Raw genomic sequence first — 19,099 nt, 5'->3', positions numbered from 1 at the left:
TTTCAACATAATTCTCCAACGTGATCTTAGCATGCCAAATGTTAGACTCTCAAGTCTTCTCGGATAAGGACGATAAGCCGGAGGTCCGGTCTCACAACCCTTCAATGTTCATAATCCTGTGGGACGTAAAAGAACCCGCACACTTGTCGTAAAGGGTAGGGCATGTAGTTCCCGGTGTTGTGGTCTGTCTTCTGTGGTATATCATGGTTGGGAGGGTAAATGCTCGGAGATATTAGCTACACCAAGCTAGTCTAAAAATCCAAGGGTAAATAAAGATATATGATATGACATGATCTCAGTGGGCTAAACTTTAAATTAAATTTCCTCTGCTCTGGAGTCAAACGGCCTCTATCCGCAAAGGCTTTGAGGAGCCAGTTCATGAGTGGATAGGCACTGTCTCCAGCTAGTAGAGGCCCGATTTCTGTTCCACTGATATTCTGTATTGGACCACTGAGAATTTGCTCATTTTGTGCTAAGTCATAAAATCCACTTAGCCTAAGAACTCTAGCGTCATGTATGCTGCCAGGATACCCAACAGTTGCATGAATAAACTTAAAATTTGCATCGACTATGCTCTGTAGATTGACACTGTAATGCTGCTTTCGATTAAAATTATTTTTGTGATTCTCTGGTGGGGCATTTATCTCGATGTGACATCCATCGATCGCTCCGGCTATTTGTGGTATGACATACAGTTCTTCAAATTCTTCTATTTTCTCTCGTATTTGCTGATTTGTTAAAGGAAATTTTATAAAGCGTTCTTTTAGCTCAGAAATTGCCTATTCGATTTCACTACAAATGAATTTCGCCGTTGACTTTCCAAATCCAAACTGTAAACCGCAACTCCTATAGCTGTTGCCTGGTGCGAGCCGCCAGAGTGCCAGGCCAACTCTTTCCTCCACGCTGATCGGAACTCTAAATCTCGTGTGCAGTTTTTGCAACTTTACCCTAACGAGGTCACACAAGTATTCAAAGGGCTTAAAATGATTGATCTTTTCTCATTCAATAAATCTTTAAAAACTATCTGGATCAAAAAATATCTTGATAAAACAAACATGGGAAAATGGAAACTCTTTTTTGACCTAGAACTCGGCAAATACGGGGGTGAAGCTGTGTTTTTGGGTAACCTATATAAAAAGATACGAAAAACCACTTCCAAACTTCTGATATAATCCCATTTCCTTAACGAAATACTGTTGATTTGGGCCGAGGTAAATTTTAACAACAACATCTCTTCCTTACAGCATTATAAAATACAGCGTCTTTGGAATAATTCTTTGATAAGAAATGACCACAGAGAATGACTTGCAAAACGAATTTTGACAGTCGAGTCTCTTATTAAAGAGGAGACCTGTTTTCTCTCTTATATAGAGTTTTTTAAACAAATATCATTGCAAAAGCTGCCCACTTGCTTTTGCGGTATTGTTGCAACGTTAAAGACAATAAGGAAGAGATTCAAAGAAAATACCGATAGTCTGGAAACTGTTGAGGTTGAATCTTTCACTAAAGCTTTCCAAAAAACGAAGAAACCCAGCAATTTAACACATAGAAATCTCGTTGCAACAAAGAGTGAAAAACCGAGAGCATCTAAAACAAAGTGTTACAGAGATTGCGACCTTGATGAGGAAGAAATGGATTGGAAAAAAAACATTTCCGCTTGCAAGAACATGCACAAAAAAGTACCAAAATTATTATTTTCCAATTTAAAATTCTCCATAGACGTCTGTCTACAAACTCCGTGTATAAGATTGCTGTTAAAGATAATGATCTTTGCACCTCTTGCAAGGAAGAAACAGACACTTTGCTTCACCTTTTCTGGCAATGCAAAGTGACCTCTCATTTCCAGGGAACCTTTTTTCAATCGCTGCAATCATGCTCTTTAATTCAAAAAGGAAACCATCATGCCATGACCACTGCTTTGGGACTGACACCAGATAGTTCAAATGCAAAACTGCAAATCAACTTCTCCTGTCTCATGGGCAGAAATAAGCACTCGAGTTTGGACTCGAGTTCGAGTTCGAGTTGAAGATCGAGTTAGACTTCGAGTTAGACTTCGAGTTGGATTTAGAGTTGGTTTTCGAGTTGAAGATCGAGTTAGACTTCCATTTGAAATAAATTGAAATATCATAGGGGTTGACAAGCCTGACTCACGCTTTCCACCCACGTGTTTTAGCCTTTAAATCTCAGAGTTTAGCTTTTACGAGTATATCTTTTAGAGACCTTCCTCGTTTGCATGATATAATTGGAGGTTCTTTGTAGATCTATCTAAGAAGAGGTTGTTTCTCTATCAGTTGCCAGTGTTTCATAAGAATGTTTTTAAGGTTGGGAACTGATGGTTGAAGGGCAAAATAAATTTTCTCTAGATGGTTTTGGTCGGAGTGCTTCGTTCCTGTTGTCAAAGTGTATTTTTGAGAGAGTTAGAGCTATTAGGTTTGGTTGATATCCTCTCTCTCTAAGGTGCTTTTGGAGTTCTTCTGGTCGGTTTTGAAAGTTTTCTTTTGAGGAATTTGTTCTGAGTAACCGGAGGGCTTAGCCTTTTTCACCCGGCTTTTATAAAGCCCTTCTTGACCCCTAATGGCTGGCAAGACGTGAAATGTGTATATTGGAAAGTTTCAGTAGGTTTAAAATGCGTTCGTACGTCGAGAGTTGACGAGCTGTTAAACCGTTTGCCTTTGTACCCAATTGTATCCAGAAATGTGACTTTTTCCTCAGAGATTTCTGCTGTGAATTTAATAGTGGCGTGGCGATTATTTGCTTGTTCAATGAAGTGTGTTATTTGTTCTCTTCCAGTACCCCAGAGGGAGAAGATGTCGTCTCTATATCTTTTCCAACAGATAGGCTTTATTGCGTAGTAATTTAATAACTGTGTTTCTACTTTCGCCATGAAGATATTTGCGAAAGCAACAGCGACCTTTGTTCCCATCGCTGTCTCGTGTGTTTGGAGGTAATCTTTTCCATAAAAATGGAATGATTTTTCTTTTAAAATGAGTCTGAGTGCTTATTCAAGTGACTATGTTGGAATCCGGGGTTTATCTTTGTAGTGAATCACATATGCTTTGCATATAGTTTTGATCCCTTCTTTCTGTGGAATGTTGGTATATAGACTTGTCACGTCCATTGAAACAATGATCGCGTGCTTTGGGACTTCTGTGCTTTCTATGAAATTAATGAAGTCTGTAGAGTCTTTAAGATAAGAAGCCTGTCTTTGTGCTATCGGTTGCAACAGCCTATCAAGAAATGCTGGCGAAGTTATCTCTATGATCGTTGCTGTTGTTTCCTCGCTGAAAACGGGCATGTTTCAGCGTTAATTTGCATTCGAAAATAAAGTCTTCATAAACTAAATTAAACCTACTGTTCCATTGCCAATTCCACGATGGCCAGCAACAAGACCAACCAGACTGATGACGAGACCTCGTATCATACCACGTGGGGACCTCGTATCAAACCACTTATGCCTTGAAAACATGTGACAACTACATGTGAAAACACAAGACGACCACGTTGACAACGTCACAGTCACGCATCACGCGTAACGCCACTCGACTTCCTTTAACAGAGATCGTTTTTTTGTAATTAGCATATAATTGCCTCCTCGTCGGTTTTTTTTTTTAATATTTTGTTATTTTTATATTTTTATGACATATCTAACTCGATCTTCAACTCGAAGTCCAACTCGAAGTCTAACTCGAACTCGTACTCGAACTCGAACGCGAATGCAAACTCGATGGTTTGGGATTCCTTTAAACACCTTAAGACAGAAAATTCTTGTGAAAATAAACTCTATAGCCAGTGCAATATCAGATAATGACATTTAGGTTCGCTTTCCCCGGTAACAATAATCATTGAACATCTGCTTGTCATAACTGAAAATAAAGATGTATGCAAAAATTTTGGTTTTATCAACGGAGTTGATAATGTAAATTGGCCACCGTACAGAGATTCTAAAAGCTAACATTTCGAGCGTTAGCCCTTCGTCAGAGCGAATCCAATTCGCGATTCGCTCTTACGAAGAGCTAATTCTTGTGAAAAGAAATTCTATAGCCAGTGCAATATCAGATAATGACAATTAGGTTCGCTTTACCCAGTAACAATAATCATTGAGCATCTGCTTGTCATAACTGAATCCAATTCGCGATTCGCTCTGACGAAGAGCTAACGCTCGAAACGTCAGCTTTTAGAATCTCTGTGCGGTGGCCAATTTACATTACCAACTCCGTTGATAAACCCAAATTTTTTGTATACTACTTCCCCACCGACGCAGCACCACAGTTTCTTTAGAAACTATCCCCTTCATTCATTTGAAAATAAAGATGGCATGGTAATTTAAATCCTTTCATGTTTAAAGGAAAACGGTGAAACTTAAGCCGAATTTAATATCACTGTCAACGACCTCCCTTGAAACCCACCCACGACAAGGGAATTGCAGGTGGCAGGTGGCAGGTGGGAATTGCTTTACTTGCTGGCGTTCTTCTCCCGAGTTAGTGGCAAAATCTCCTTTCCACAATTTTAATTGAAATTTACGCTGTGCTGCTTGTGGCAAGTAAGTTTTCATTAATACGAAATACCACCAAATACAAATAAGTTTCATGTTTCAAAAACAAAATGCAAAAGAAAAACGATGTCATTACGGTTTCAAGTCTCCCCGAATTAGACAGTTAATTTAGATAATTTTCGTATTAAGTCTGATTAATTGAAACCTGCAATTCCAGTTGTGTAGTTTGAAGTCAGGGCAGTGTACTTTAAAAGAATCACTAATCCAAAGGGGTCTTTTTTCACCTTTCATAAATGAAAAGCAAAGTTAAAGCGTCAATGGAGTTAACAACGGATTTTCTAAAAATACATTTAAATGCTTCTAGGAAAAAGTATGTCAGAACGAACGAAAATTAAAGGGTGTTTAGTTCGATGAATTGTTATAGGTGACTAGAAAAAGAAAAAGAAAAAGAAGAGAGATCCTGTACGAGTGTGTGTTAAAACTCGCAGTTATTTTTCGAAAAATCAAGAAACGAAATTCTCATCATTGTACACTGCAACCAAGATAGAGCTCCAGGAAAATCACTGTAGTCGTCCCAGCACCGTTTCTTAAGAAATTGCATTTTACTTGTTTTTCACATCTTTTTGTCTTTCGAAATAACGATGGTTGTTTATCCTGGTCATGCGCTGTTTTAATTATTATGATATGGTAACCCGCGCAAGAGTACATGCAGGCATATTTTGGCGTTCTGATGGAGGTTTTCCATTTTCCTTTGCAGAAAATGCTTTGTCAATGTTTATGGAAGAATTGTTTAGAGTAACGTGCTTGCACCAAGCTAGTCATAAATCACTTATCTAGACTGATTCAGAGTTTCTTGTAATTTACTGTGTACTTCATTTAAGGACGTTCGCCCCCAAAATGTTCCCACGTACAGATTTTTTTTAAAACTTGCCACGCAGAAAAGTAATGATCTACTTTTGCCAAAAAGGCAAAAAAATTGGGGGTCACCGTGCTCGTTTTCGAGATCATGAGGTGCACTTTTAAAAGATTGCGTTACTTTGAGACGATCTTAGCTAACAACTGTCAGCAGTAAAAAAGCTGCATTAGTGAGTTTAGATCAAGTGAACGTCCTCAATTCAAAGTAACTAATATACCTAAATTAACCTTTGCAGCTGATATCTTTTTCTGTGATGAAATAGACCTTGAAAAACGATACATATTAGTCTAAGAAAGAAAGCTCGCGTCGCACGAGAGCATAATAGGCCAAAGATTTGTTGCTTCTCACGCACAGACTTTTTTTGTTTTTTGTTAAAATGGACAAAACCAAAAAAAGGAAGTGATCTACGGAAAGAAAAATAGGGGTCACCGCGCATTTAAGAGAGTAAAATCGCTGCGCAGTTCTCAAAGAAATCGTAAATTCGCACTGTCACGTCATTGCGTGAGATTTCCAAGAAGACCTGGGTCCACAGCTATCCCATGGTGCCACACGCTTTCACGTTCCATTCTTGTGAAAATGTTTGCGCCTTTAGCATCGTGTTTACCTTCGTGGTCTGCGATGCATGACGTGTGCGTGACATGCGCGAAAAAATGCGCAGTAGCAATGGGCGCGAACGTCGTTAACAATTATTCCACAAGCGCGCGCTTGATATGATTGGCTATAACCAATCTCATATCCAAGAGGCAGGAAAGGAATAACTGTTTTATTAAATTTTCATTAAGATCTTAATATTTGAAGAATTGGAATTTGAAGATTTCAAAAATTTAGAATTTTTTAGCTTGGCAACACTTGACGCGACCAGTTTCCGTATTAGGTCATCCGATATACTGTTACTCGAGATTGAGTGATCCAGTCAGGAAGCTAGAAACGCAACATCAGATTATAAATTTCAATAAAACTAGATATACCCACTTTCAGTCAAATTTATCTTGTCATTAAGAAGTAGACCTGTATGAGACAATTGAACTGTTTATTACAAACAGACACTTTTAAATATAAACAGTTCTAGTGCTCCGTTGCAGGAGTCGAAATTACTAGTTCGGGTGCTGTAGCACTGAACTATAGGGGACTCGAGCATCGCCTCGATTGCATAGGGTCAATAAGGCCAAGAGAAAATGAGGGGACAGAGAAGGAGGCTCCCGGTCCAGCCCTTGGGATATGTCATGTCCACGAAAGTTATTTTCAGACGAGCGGAACTCTTCCGAGACGTCCGCATGCAGGCCAACCTCGGTCCGATGTTTGGAAGAAAATATATATTCATCAGCCTTCCACGTGCGCCATAATTTTCTCTTTTCACTAAGAACCTGAGAGCGAGGCAGGACTGCATGCGGACGTCTCAGAAGACAGACTTCGGCTAGAACAAAGACTTCCACTCGTCTAAAAATAACTTTCGTGGACATAACATATCCCGGCCAACGCCTTGAGCCTCCCTCTCTGTCCCCTCATTTTCTCTTGATAAGGCTCAATTCTGGTTCTGCTGAAGAGCAAAGGGCCGCATAAAGAATCTCTCTATATATACATGCATAAAATTTCAGCACGCTCATTGGCTGAGAACAGGTCAATTAATCCCAAACAATGCCAAAAGCTGAGATGGAGCGCAACAAATTGAAAGTTTAGTTAAACTGACTGACAAGAGGGTCGCGAAAGCGCAACAAAACAACATGGCGAACAGGTTACGATAAAACAACAACGTTTTAATGCAGAGGTTGCAGATTATTTTATTTTATTTTTGGCCTGTAAGTCTCCACAAGTGTTTGCGTGTCAATCACGGATGTCATTTTTCAATCAAAGACACCGTTATGACGGCATCATAATGCGGTTTTATGGCAAAGCATTGCTTATATAATGGCTTTCAGGCTAAGACGGCAGGCTCTAAGCCTATCTTATTTCTAGCCAATCAGAATTCAGGTAATTCCGGACGAAATAGTTCTTAAGCGCGTTTTTCCATGCGCTCGCCTTCTTTTGATCGCTCACCATCACGCTGTTCACATCGCTTGTTTGAACCAATTTTCAGTATTTTCCACCACCGCCTCTTCCGCCTACCTGCGACGTAATTCCTAGTTTGTTTCTCTTTCTTGTCTTAGTGGGTGGCCCCACCTTTGCTGAAGAGATAATTTTTATATATAGATTGGCAAATCTTGAAAATAAAGTTCGTCACCTTTGATAGCCAATTTTTTTTCAAACTAACTCGACTCTGTGTCTACCTCTTCAGCAAACGAGTGCGCCGCATCGCAGAGCTCTTGGTCACGAAAAGTTTTCAGCGTCCTTCTTATTGAAAATGTATGAGGGACTAATAACCCAAGACACGAACAAAGTGCATTAAGAGGAAAACAGACATTTGGAAGACATTCGCAAGTAATCACATGATTCATCTTGTGTGCAATTTAGGATAAATCAGAACAAGTAAATATTTCAGTAAAATACTACAAATTGCACTTGTAATTTGGTTAGCCTTTGAAAAATTTACTCGTGCTGACATGGCAAGCCAATTGTAGCAATGTTCAATATCGAGTTTCAATTCAATTTAATGAAATTCAAATTAAATTCAATGAAAATTCAATTTTAATTCAATGAAAATTCAATAATCGGTCAGTAGGAAAGATGGACTGCGGGCTCCGGGTTGCGGACTACGTATAAAAGACAAGCGAAGGTCTAAAACGCGGGCTACGGACAACGGACTGAGTATAAATCACAGACTACGGTATAAGATGCGGACTAAGGATTATAAACAGCGTATAACCTGAAAATATGGCATAAAATTTAATTGTGATTTACCTCGCCAAAATATCTTAAGAGTCAAAATAGCTCAAGCATTCCTCCCCTCAGTGAAAATTTTGAACCAAAAATTTGATTTTGTCGCTTCAACATTACATTCTTAAGTTGAAAAAGTCAATACTCAAAAGATGACTCGATTCAAAACTCCAATTTTTATTTCATGTCTGGCTTCGTGTTACAAGAAGGAGCGTGGAAAATTGACAATTATGCCTAATTTCCATACGATGTGGCTATTTCAATCATGGGATATTAAAGCAAGAAATGAGAGGCAATGCCATCAATAATTCATTGATTCTACCTTGGCTGAACGCTTGAGCTGTTTTCACTGCCATTTGAGTTTACATCTGAAGATTGCGTGAGGCAAAAGCCTGAGGAGGCATCACTGTAGTTTGCGTACAAGAAGCGGAGCAACATGGGTAAGACATATTTTGGGAAATCTTTCCCTTCTGAAAATAGGCCACTTCGCAAAATACCATAACACTCTTTGCTTGTTCCCCAAATTTTGCATAATCATTGTTTCCAGTTTCTCTTGGGACTTACAATTGTTCCAAGAGAAAACAAAAACAATGCTTATGCAAAATTTGGAGGGACAAACAAAGAGTATTTTGCTATTTTTTGAATTGGCCTATTCTGGTGATGACGTCGCGTACGTCCGTCCGTTAGCCCGCCCGTACCGACTGCTAGGGTGGAGCAGGGTGTTCGGGCAAGTTTCCTTTGCGGGAAATCGCATGGCCAGCGTTGTATTTGGCAAGCTGCATTTTTCTGACGGGCAATTACATTGACTGTCGTCAGTGTTCATGCTTAATCAAAGCCAGTTTAGCGAAACGATTTGCGTTAGTTTGAAAAAATCTGAGATCTTCGTCCAAAGACTGCAAACAGCATTCGCCGTCTAACTTCGTTACTTCTCGGGTGTTTTTGTTTTAACCAGTGAGAATCAGCGTTAAGGGGGTTACGAGCAGCGAAAAGGATCAGATGTCTCTTCTAAATTACGGATTACGGTGTACGGGTCTGCGAGAGGAAAGGTCGATCGTGTTGTTTCGCAGGGTTGTAATGGCGCTATCTTTGGACTTTCCTACGTATCTAAAGGATGTTTTGCCGCAAAGAATCCTTACTTGAAGAAGCAATTCCTCGGTGAACATGGGATGAGACTGTAAAAAAAAAACTATCAAGGCACCTTAGAATTTGTATGTGCTTAGCAGACGATTTTGAGTGAAATTAGGAATTTGCTGACTTAACTGTCGCCAGGTTCGTACCCTTTTTGCCTTTCATACGGATATTTATGTCAAATTGCTTTCTCCGATTTTTCGAGAAAATTCAAAGAAAAATTCGCATCTCATCCTTGATTTTTTAAAAATGTTTTGTTCTTTCGACACGCCGCGAATTCCCTTTTCACCTAAAATTGGTTTGGACTAAAAAATGCTAATACGTTTTATCCAAATGTTTGCTATCCAATGGTTTAGTTGGATGCTGAGAGTTTCGTTTTTCCTGCCCTCCTTTATTTGTTTAAACTTACTGAAGAAAAGGCAAGCGAAGTCCGGTGAAGTTTACATTGACATTTTATAAGTTTACCTTGAAGTTTACAAGAGAAATTTTCGCGAAGAGCAACAACTCCTTGCCAAACTAAACACGATTTTAACAGATGAGCACTGGAAATACTTTCCGTCACAACAATTGTTCTTACTAAAAATTGCAAACTTTTAAGGCAATTGTAGTGAAAAATGGTCTTTTGTTCAATGTTTACGGCTGACGAGTTTTTCAGTAAGCCGTTAGTATGCCTTTTGTCTGTTATTATTGTTATTGCCAATGAGATGCTGTCTGAAAAGTAATGCCATTGACACCTTTTAGTAACGGTTTGTATTTTGCAGTAATTTAATCTGATGGAAGACAAGAATAAAACAAATAAAACCATTCTCAACTCTACGACATTTGGAGTTGATTCATGTCTTATGGTTTCGCTCTATCAAGATCACTTTTCTCAACGAAAAATTAAGTCGGTTTTGCCGATATTTTTTCGATGCTATTAAAAAAAATTATAAAGATATTACCCACAATCTCATTGGTCAATAGCTGTGTTTAGATGAGACTATAGAACCAAGGCTGTGACATCACACAAAGTTTGATTGGTTATGTAGTCAAATGCGCGTTTTGATTGGCTGGTAGGAAATAGGAGGGTGTATCAAGAAAATCCGTTTCAATCAAGACGTTAACAAAAGAGCTTTTTCCTTCTTTTGTCGAATTATCTTTGAGAAATATTTTATAAAAGCAATAAAGGACTTTTTTCCGTGTTTCCATAGGCTCATCTAAACAATCGAAGGAGTTGGGAGAATTCTCGACAGTTATGCAAACCCTCGACTGTGTCTCGGGTTTGCATAAGTGTTTCGAGTTCTCCCAACTCTCCCGATTGTTTAGATGAGGCTATTGAAACACGGAAAACTCCCTCTATTGCTGAAATAGATCACAAAAATGACACCATAAAATGTTGGTGCCATCTGTCACGGAGTGTTACACGTTACATTTGCAATCTAGCGTTGGAGCAGCTATTCGAAAAAGTAAGAGAATGCCTTTGTCTGCCTTCATCTTAAGTCCGGTTTTCTGGAAGGGATAGTAAAGTGGCTAAATTATCTCACGACAAGGATAATCCTTTGGTTTGAGTCCCGGGACCGTCAAGATCATTTTGGAAGCAATTTGTCAATTGACGAACATTGTGAAAGCACGCAAGTACTTTTTTTCCGGGAAACGATTTGTCAGACACAGATCACTGTTGAGAGATTGAAAGACTCAACCAGCAAGTCTTGTTAGAAAACGATTGAAGAGAAACATTAGTGATTTTTAAAGTATTTACAAGGCAAACGATCCGTGTTGTTCCAAACATGAACATATAAAAGGCTCGCGACGGTATTCTGTCGTGAAGAGGTTGTTGTTTAGAACGAACTAATCTGGTACATACCTCCTTTTCTCAGGGCTTATTGTTTGTCGAATCTCACCAATTCGATTTGCTACGAATGGTTTGGTCTGATCTTGCGGTTGATGGTTTTGTTCTGATGTTGGACCATTCGCGCTTGCTCCTGTAACATATGGCGGTTTGACACCTAGTTAGGGTTGCTCTTGCTGTCGGAGTGGTGGGGCGTCTGCTCGTAGCTGGCCTTGCGACCAGTCCTCTGTATTACGGGGAGTGCTTTCGTGGAGATAGCTGCTATGGTTAGTACTCCTGCATCCACCAACACCACACCTCGTAATATTAGGGCAGCCCTTGCTATTATTACCAGCTGCTAAGCAACGACAACGACGGCGGGTTTCTTCAATAAGTTTCTTTCTCTTTTGTACAGGCACCTCTATAAATCCTTTGCAGACCCTAGGCGGATGGTCCTTTTTCCGGGTATGAACTATGCAGCTTCTTGTCTCAGATCTCGTTGTTAAACCTCTGGAGCGAGTTCGGTCACCGCGACCTTCATCTGTCTCCTAACCCTTGGCTTAATCCATAATTTGCAGTCACAGTTAGACCCATTCGACGAGCGACTCAAAGTTGTCTCCCAGTGAATGAACTGAAAGCAAATTTCTTTCTAAACATTTTCCTCTGAAAGCTTCTCCTTGGCAATAAGACTCAAGTTATGACCTTGCAGCTCTCTGCCTGGTCCACTGTCTTGCAAGGCTATCATGACTCCCTCAAGCATGGCTTAAAACTCTTCCATGTCTCCAAGACTTCATTTGTACAGGGCAGTCAAGTGTTTAATCTGTAAGCTGACGCTCTCCGTCATATTCTTTTCAAGCTTACTTTTGCCCACTCGTATGCACTTCTTGAGTAACCAAGGTCATTTACGAGAGCTAGAGCCTTACCCATGGAACCATTTTGTAGTTAAAGAACCTTTTGGCCCACAGAATATCAAGTCGGTCAACTATGGATATAAATGCTGCTTTCCAGGACCCTTAATCTGTCTTGTCCTCCCCTGAGAATTTTGGAAGGTCAACACCCTTTAACTTGACAGGTCGGGCCTTTTGCAAAGGTGCCTCTTTGTCTCTATCAAAAGAGTTTCAGGCCCCGATGACAATAATTGTGTCAATTCTTTCTAGTTCATTCTTGACATAAGCCTCTTTCAAAATACATTAATAATTCATGTGCCTTACAGCCTATCAGAACACCGATAAACCGTCATGTGCATGAGCTTTATATCCTGAGAAAACACTCCTCGTTAGTATTCTTTACATAAAGAATGCTCAAAAGGCATAGCTTGCTTCTATTTCGTGCTAATATCTTCCCCTTACAATTTGAACCCTTGTTCGGACTCCCAAGAGACAGGCCTTTTTTTGGAATGTTTTTGAAACCGTTCAAAAAATCGCAGCACTTGTTTTATCGGGTCTAAAATACATTCGGCCTGCTGTTTTTAAACCCCGATAAAACACTGCTGCTCGTTTTTTAAGCATTACTTAACACTGATATTTTCAATAATATCTGCTTCTGACTTCACCTTGTTAACAGCCCTTGGAGCAGTGCTCTTTCTAGGTCATTCTGCGTCTGGTGGCTGTTTCTCGAGCAGATGCTTTAGGCAATTTTTGTTACGATTAGGTTACGGTTGTTTTTAGTCAATAATAATAGTCTTTGCTGATTTCTTATTGTTACGCAACGTCAGTATTCTAGTACTCACGCCAACAATGCTCTGTGTCTCTGAACTGTGATTTTCACCGTTTTTAAGGACGATCCAAGTGGGCCACAACGCTTTCAGGTAAAAGGTGCGCCCGCGGTGAAACAATGTGAGCAGTTTCTTATTAGCCCCCCCCCCCCCCGCCCACCCCTTCCCTTCACCCATTTTATTATATTTATTTAACAGATTTCTTTCAGTTTTTAGGACCATAAACTTGCGAAATGAAGATAAAATAAGGAAAGAACACTACTTTTGATGAGTTCGAAGCACTAGTCGAAAAAATCGACGCCGAAAATAGGGATTTAACGTGGACGAACAGCAGTGTTTTATCTGATTTAAAAACACGAGGCGTGGCCGAGTGCATTTAGACCTGATATAACCCGTGCTGCAATGTTTTTCAATGGCTTCAAAAACATCACACAAAAAGCGTGTCCCTCGTGAGTCCGAGGGGAAGATACCAACATACAAGAACAACAAGGGGGCCTTAAAGTGGGCAGACACGAAGGATCATGTTGCAGGGACATGTTGCAGCGGCAAAAAAACTTGTGTAGTGCACACTGAGGCGACATGTAGCAGGGACGTGTAGCGGGGACATGTAGCAGGGACGAAATCACAACATGTACACATATCAAAATGTTGCGGGTACATGTTTCAGGGATATGTTGCAGTGACATGTCCCCTCGTGTGAACTAATACTTTTGTAACTGTGCAAAACCAATTTGGAGGTTATTTTGTCCCTGCGACGTGTCCCATGAAGTTCAGCTTGTTGAATTTCATGGGACACTTTGAAATTCATTGTTTCAAATAGCTATTAAACAAACTACTGCATGTGCTCTTGGATATACCGGGCGTTACTTAGGAATATCGTGGAATACGCATTTTGGAACATACTCTGAATACGTACTTTGGAATACCCTATCGTGGTGGGCGGTGCCTATATTGAGCGCGTGTCGTGTTTCAAACTGCTTAGGGTCCACATTTCGGATGACCCCACCTGGGCTGCAGATTGTGATGCAGAAATCAAGGAAGCCAACAGGCGACTCTACGCCTTAAGAGTCCTGAAGAAATGTGGCCGTCAATGCAGGATCTTACTGCTGTTTATTGTTCGCTTATCCGATTTGTCCTCGAGTACGCCTGTGTGGTATCCGCTAACCTTCCCCAACATTTATCTTATACTTTGGAAAGCATCCAGAAACGTGCACCGGAAGTCATAGCACCAAGCGCATCTTATGAACAAGCCCTATCCATTTCGGGTTTGACCTCTCTACGGGATCGAAGGGACCCTACTTTTAAGATATTTGTTTCTAAAACGAGTTTGGTTTTATTTGATTTAGTATCCCAGTTGATGTGTGATCTTGGGAATTTGAAACGCCGGGAAATTCACAGACTTTATAACAACTGTCAGTCTGGTTCCTACACGGCAATGTTCTAAAACAGCGTCTTAGCAACAGGTTGAAAAAAATGTTGTGACACTACCGTTAAAAAACACCTTTTCTACCTTTCAATAACCACCGGATCTAGAATTTGAACATTTGCCACCTCCCCCCTCCCTCTCCCCTTTCAATGCTGACTGTTCAATTTTTAACCATGATTTTTTAATGACTAAAGATTTCCTCGATCGTAGAGAAATAAATGAATAAATAGAATTTGTCTTTATAAACTATGTAAAGTATCATTTTAGACACTTGTCATTGCTCTTGCTAGCAACTTTTCTGATATGTTGTTTCACCAAAGTCCGGAATATACTTTGTATCGTTAAAATGTTTCTTTTCGTCAGCTAATTTCCGATATTAATGATCACATCCTTTCATTTTTTCTCCCTCAAAGGTTATAGTGAAATGATGTTCACATCACCATACAAGGGTAAAAGTATTAATGGCACACTTGGATCTTCTGTAACATTCTCTTGGAGCTTTTATGGTAGATTTTCAATAATTACTTGGGGACTAGCGGACACCAGCAACCCTGCAGTTCTTGGAACCATGTTAGTACGTCTCTCCACTGCTGGCAAAGTATTAGTCGAAGGGTCTTACAGCCAACGTGTGAGTGGAAAACTTGTTGCTAATGCATTCTCTGGTAGGGCCATATTTAACATCAGTGGCATTAAAAGGGAGGATGCTGGATTTTATACCTGCGAGCTTTACCACGTTCAAAGTTATGAGGCTAAGACAAAAATGGACCATGTAAAATTGATAGTGAAATGACATTTCCATAGTACAGTTAATTTTGTCAATTACAGTTTAATATTCCTCTCCTTGTCTTTATAAGCTGAGTCTGTAGGATGAAGAAGTGATTCATAGGGTATGTGTAGATCGATAGTGGTGCAGCTAATACATGTTCCCAATTAAAAGATTATAGTGTATAGCAGTAATATTCACATGACCAACACAATTTTTGTACAATTGATTGAAGGTTCATCCCACTCACACTGATGTCTCTCGGATGACTTGTTTTTGTTTTTTTCCAAATTTCATATTGAAAAGGTCTCCGGCAAAACAACTCTCATGGAGCAGGGATATTTTCAAATTAGTTAGTGTACATGTAATAAAATTAGAAACTCTCCTGATGTGTGATACTGCAGTTATGCTAGCATGTCCATGTTTAATAAAGCACACTGCTTCTCGGAATTCCTGTTGTGATGCGTTTCTTTTTTTGTGTGTTTTCCTGTTCCAAAACCTAATATATCTGGCAATGAGGAGCTTTGATAATGGGCCCAGCTCAGGAAAGACTGGGGAATTTAATCTGAAGTCTACATACATAGATCACCACCTTGAACGTCTCTGGGTCCCTCCGATTCTCAGGAACAAGAAAATCCGCCTGTTTAACTTGTGGTACACGTAAGCAGGGACATACGTGCTACAGTTGTAGTAAACATTGAGTAAAGGAAACTTTACTTCTCATGAATGTGGTAAAGTTGGCCATATTGCTGATGATTGTAGGCACAAACTCAACCCACTGCGTGCAGCTACTGTGTCTTATCCACCTGTCACTGTAAACCCTCTTTCCCCCCCCCCCCCCACCTCCAGCCCGGGGAAAAGTGGAGCATTGGCCACAAAGCAAAACCAAACAAGGATAATGCCCAACATACAGGGGACATAATGAAGATAATCCCCCACCTAAAGGGGACAAAAAAATTCCTTGTTTAAACCCGCAGTACTACTTTCAGAAGTCAAAAAAGGATTCACGAAGGGCGAAGCCCTTAAAACTTCTACGCACTAATTCTTCAAAAACAACTTTTGAAGAGAACAATAATCGTTATAAGGTACCTACTCGCAAGGATGCTATGCTAGGGGAGGTGGTGCGCATGACTCCACGTGGATAGACGTCTTTTCCGAGCTATTCACGTTTCCCGAGCTTATTCTCATATTAATTTCAGCATCTTCTGAAAACACAAGTGATATTAATCCTTCATTTTTCGAGGACCCATTGCGATTACTTGTTAATAACATAGAGGGAAAAAGTTTCTTAACACTGTTGAGGCACCTCGTAAAACAGTCAGTTAAGCGGAGTTAAAACACTCGTTCTCTCGGAAGCAAAACAAGTGACAAACAGACAAGCAAGTCAACTTGTTTTTTGCGTCCAAAACGAGTATAGATGATTGTTACTTACATCCACTCGAGAGGAAAATACGAGTTTCATTCCTGAACAACAGTAACAACGATTAAACCAAATGTTAAGCTTCAATTTATTTTATTTACCTGTGCTGTAGAGGTTTTTACCACTTGCAAATACGCATCCGTAAACATAGCAAACGGTTTGTCCAAAGAAATCTACAAAATTTGAGCTACTCGTTCCTCCAGTCAATGGCAAATTGTTCTGTGACCTTTTTTGTTGAGTTGCAAGATGTCGTGGTAAACTAAAAGCCCTTGACGAAAGGAATCATTTTGTTTTTCAACCACACAATCCCGCTACGCCGGGCGCCATGTAAGTTGATCCAACTTTTAAGCTTTTCATGAAAAAACTCTTTTGCCCTTCTTCTTGTCACTCGAAAATTCAAATTCCAGATCATCTTTTACAGCTAGTTCTTAATCTTAATGCCTTTTCGGCGAATACAGCGCGAGTTAAAAGACAAACTTCGATGAAAACGAAGTTGTTTCGCTCAAACAGAAGAAACCAACTGAATGTGGAAGAGGTACGTTCAGCCAATCAGGAGAGATAAAATTTTTGGCGCTCGACCAATCGTGAGCGAGTAATTTTGCCCTCTTCTCAAGCAAAATTAAAGGGAACCTCCACTAAAACAACAAAACACCTTTAAACCACAGAACATAATGTTTACAATTGGAATTGCTCAATCTTTTTCCAATGAAAGTGTTTGTATTCGAGAAAAATAAATTCCAAAACCACTTATTTTGGTTTTCAAATTTCCCGGGCGCCGCCATCTTAAATAATTGTGACGTAACTTAATTGCCCTATTGTTCCAGAACAATCGCTCTTTGTATCAGAACAATAGGGCAACCAAGTTACATCACAATTATTCAAGATGGCGGCGCCCATGAAATTTGAAAGCCAAAATAAGCGTTTTTGGAATTTATTTTTCTCGAATACAAACGTTTTCATTGGAAAAAGATTGAGCAATTCCAATTGTAAACATTATGTTCTGTGGTTTAAAGTTATTTTGTTGTTTTAGTGGAGGTTCCCTTTAAGAAAAAATGCTCTCTTCATTGACCAATCAGTATTGAGTAATTTTGCCCCCTATGTTATTAATTAATTAATTAATTAATGTTAGCGATTCTGAGACTATTTGTCCCCTTTTACAATGCAGCATGCTTTCCCAAAACGTTGATTACCACGAATTAGTAGCGGAGCTCTGCGCGCGAGCGGAGCACAATAGTTAAGAAAATATGGTCACCCATCGATGTGAGAAATTTTTCTCTAGCTTCAATCTACAATTGTTTGACATATCATGGTAGCTGTGGCCCACACTGGTGGCTACGCAGGGATATACACTTAAAGCTGAGTGTTTATTTTTAATTTGTTTTTACAGCTCCTTTTTTCGGTGTATTGAAATTTTTGGCATATCTTTAGAAGCTCTGATACGGTTGCATGATGACTGGAGTACCTGACTAGAACAGAGAAAAAAAACGACAACAACAAAACAAAATACTAGTAATAGCTCGTACTTGGTGGAAGAAGTTACTCCACAAATTCTTTCCTTGGGCACGATACCGTTTGTTATTTTTTACTGAACGCTATATATAAAGTGAATGCGTATTTCTAAAAAGTGGTTTAATCGGTTTTTCCTTTGTTCAGGAATAAAATTCGAATTTTTATTCTCAAACTGGAATTAAATAACAGTTATCCGTACTCTTTTGGACATAAAGAAAATATATTGATGTTGTTTGTTTGTTATGCTCTAAAATGCGAGCGAACAAGTGTTTTTTTTACTCCTTTTAATTTGCCCGACTGTTTTTCGATGTGCCTCGACAATGACAAGAAAATTTTGCCCGTATGTTATAAACACGTAATCGCAATGAGTTCTCCTAAAATTAGGGGGAAATTTCACTAGCTTGTGTTTTCACACGTTTATTTAAAGCACCTAAAAGTAATTTAGTGTTGGAGTGGATCTTGTTTGAAGTTCGTCCATTCTTGGTTGCATTGTCGTATTTTGTCGATTCTTGGTACAAGCCAAGCTGGCGTGTTTCAATGAAATAAATCAAAATGAGAATGTTTTCGTTTTTTCCTTTTACATTCGCTCGCTGAGAGGGTGCTCCTTTTCTTTTAAAACTCATACAGTTCAAGAAAAATTCATTGCCAAACTGGTGAATTCCAAAGTAAATTTCACTCGAAAAACCGATATCGCACTTATCGCTTCGTCATGCGATATCAGTGTTTAGCGTAAAATTTACCGTGGAATTTACTTGTTAGGCAATAAATCTTCCTATAGAGGAAAGCAAAGAAAGTGATTTAATTTAGCAGCAACTGGAAACACCAAAACGTGGACAATTCGAAACCTTTTTTATTTTTTTCATTTTCACTAACCATACATGCAGTAAGAATAAATAGCCAGGGAGCTCCGCTTTTAGGCTTGGCTAAATCTATATGTTATTTAGTTACCTTGTTCCATTTCCTTAACTTGATCATCACCACCATGTCAACTGCTCATATTTTTTGAAGCGGAGCTCCGCACGCGCACGGAGCATCATAGTTAAGGAAATACGGTAACCCATCGGTGCGAGAAATCTTGGTTTTAGCTATGACGTCATCGATCGTCCGTCCGTA

This window comes from Montipora foliosa, chromosome 13, assembly GCF_036669935.1.
Source record: "Montipora foliosa isolate CH-2021 chromosome 13, ASM3666993v2, whole genome shotgun sequence".
NCBI classification, from domain to species: domain Eukaryota; kingdom Metazoa; phylum Cnidaria; class Anthozoa; order Scleractinia; family Acroporidae; genus Montipora; species Montipora foliosa.
Note: the sequence above shows the minus strand (reverse complement) of the source record.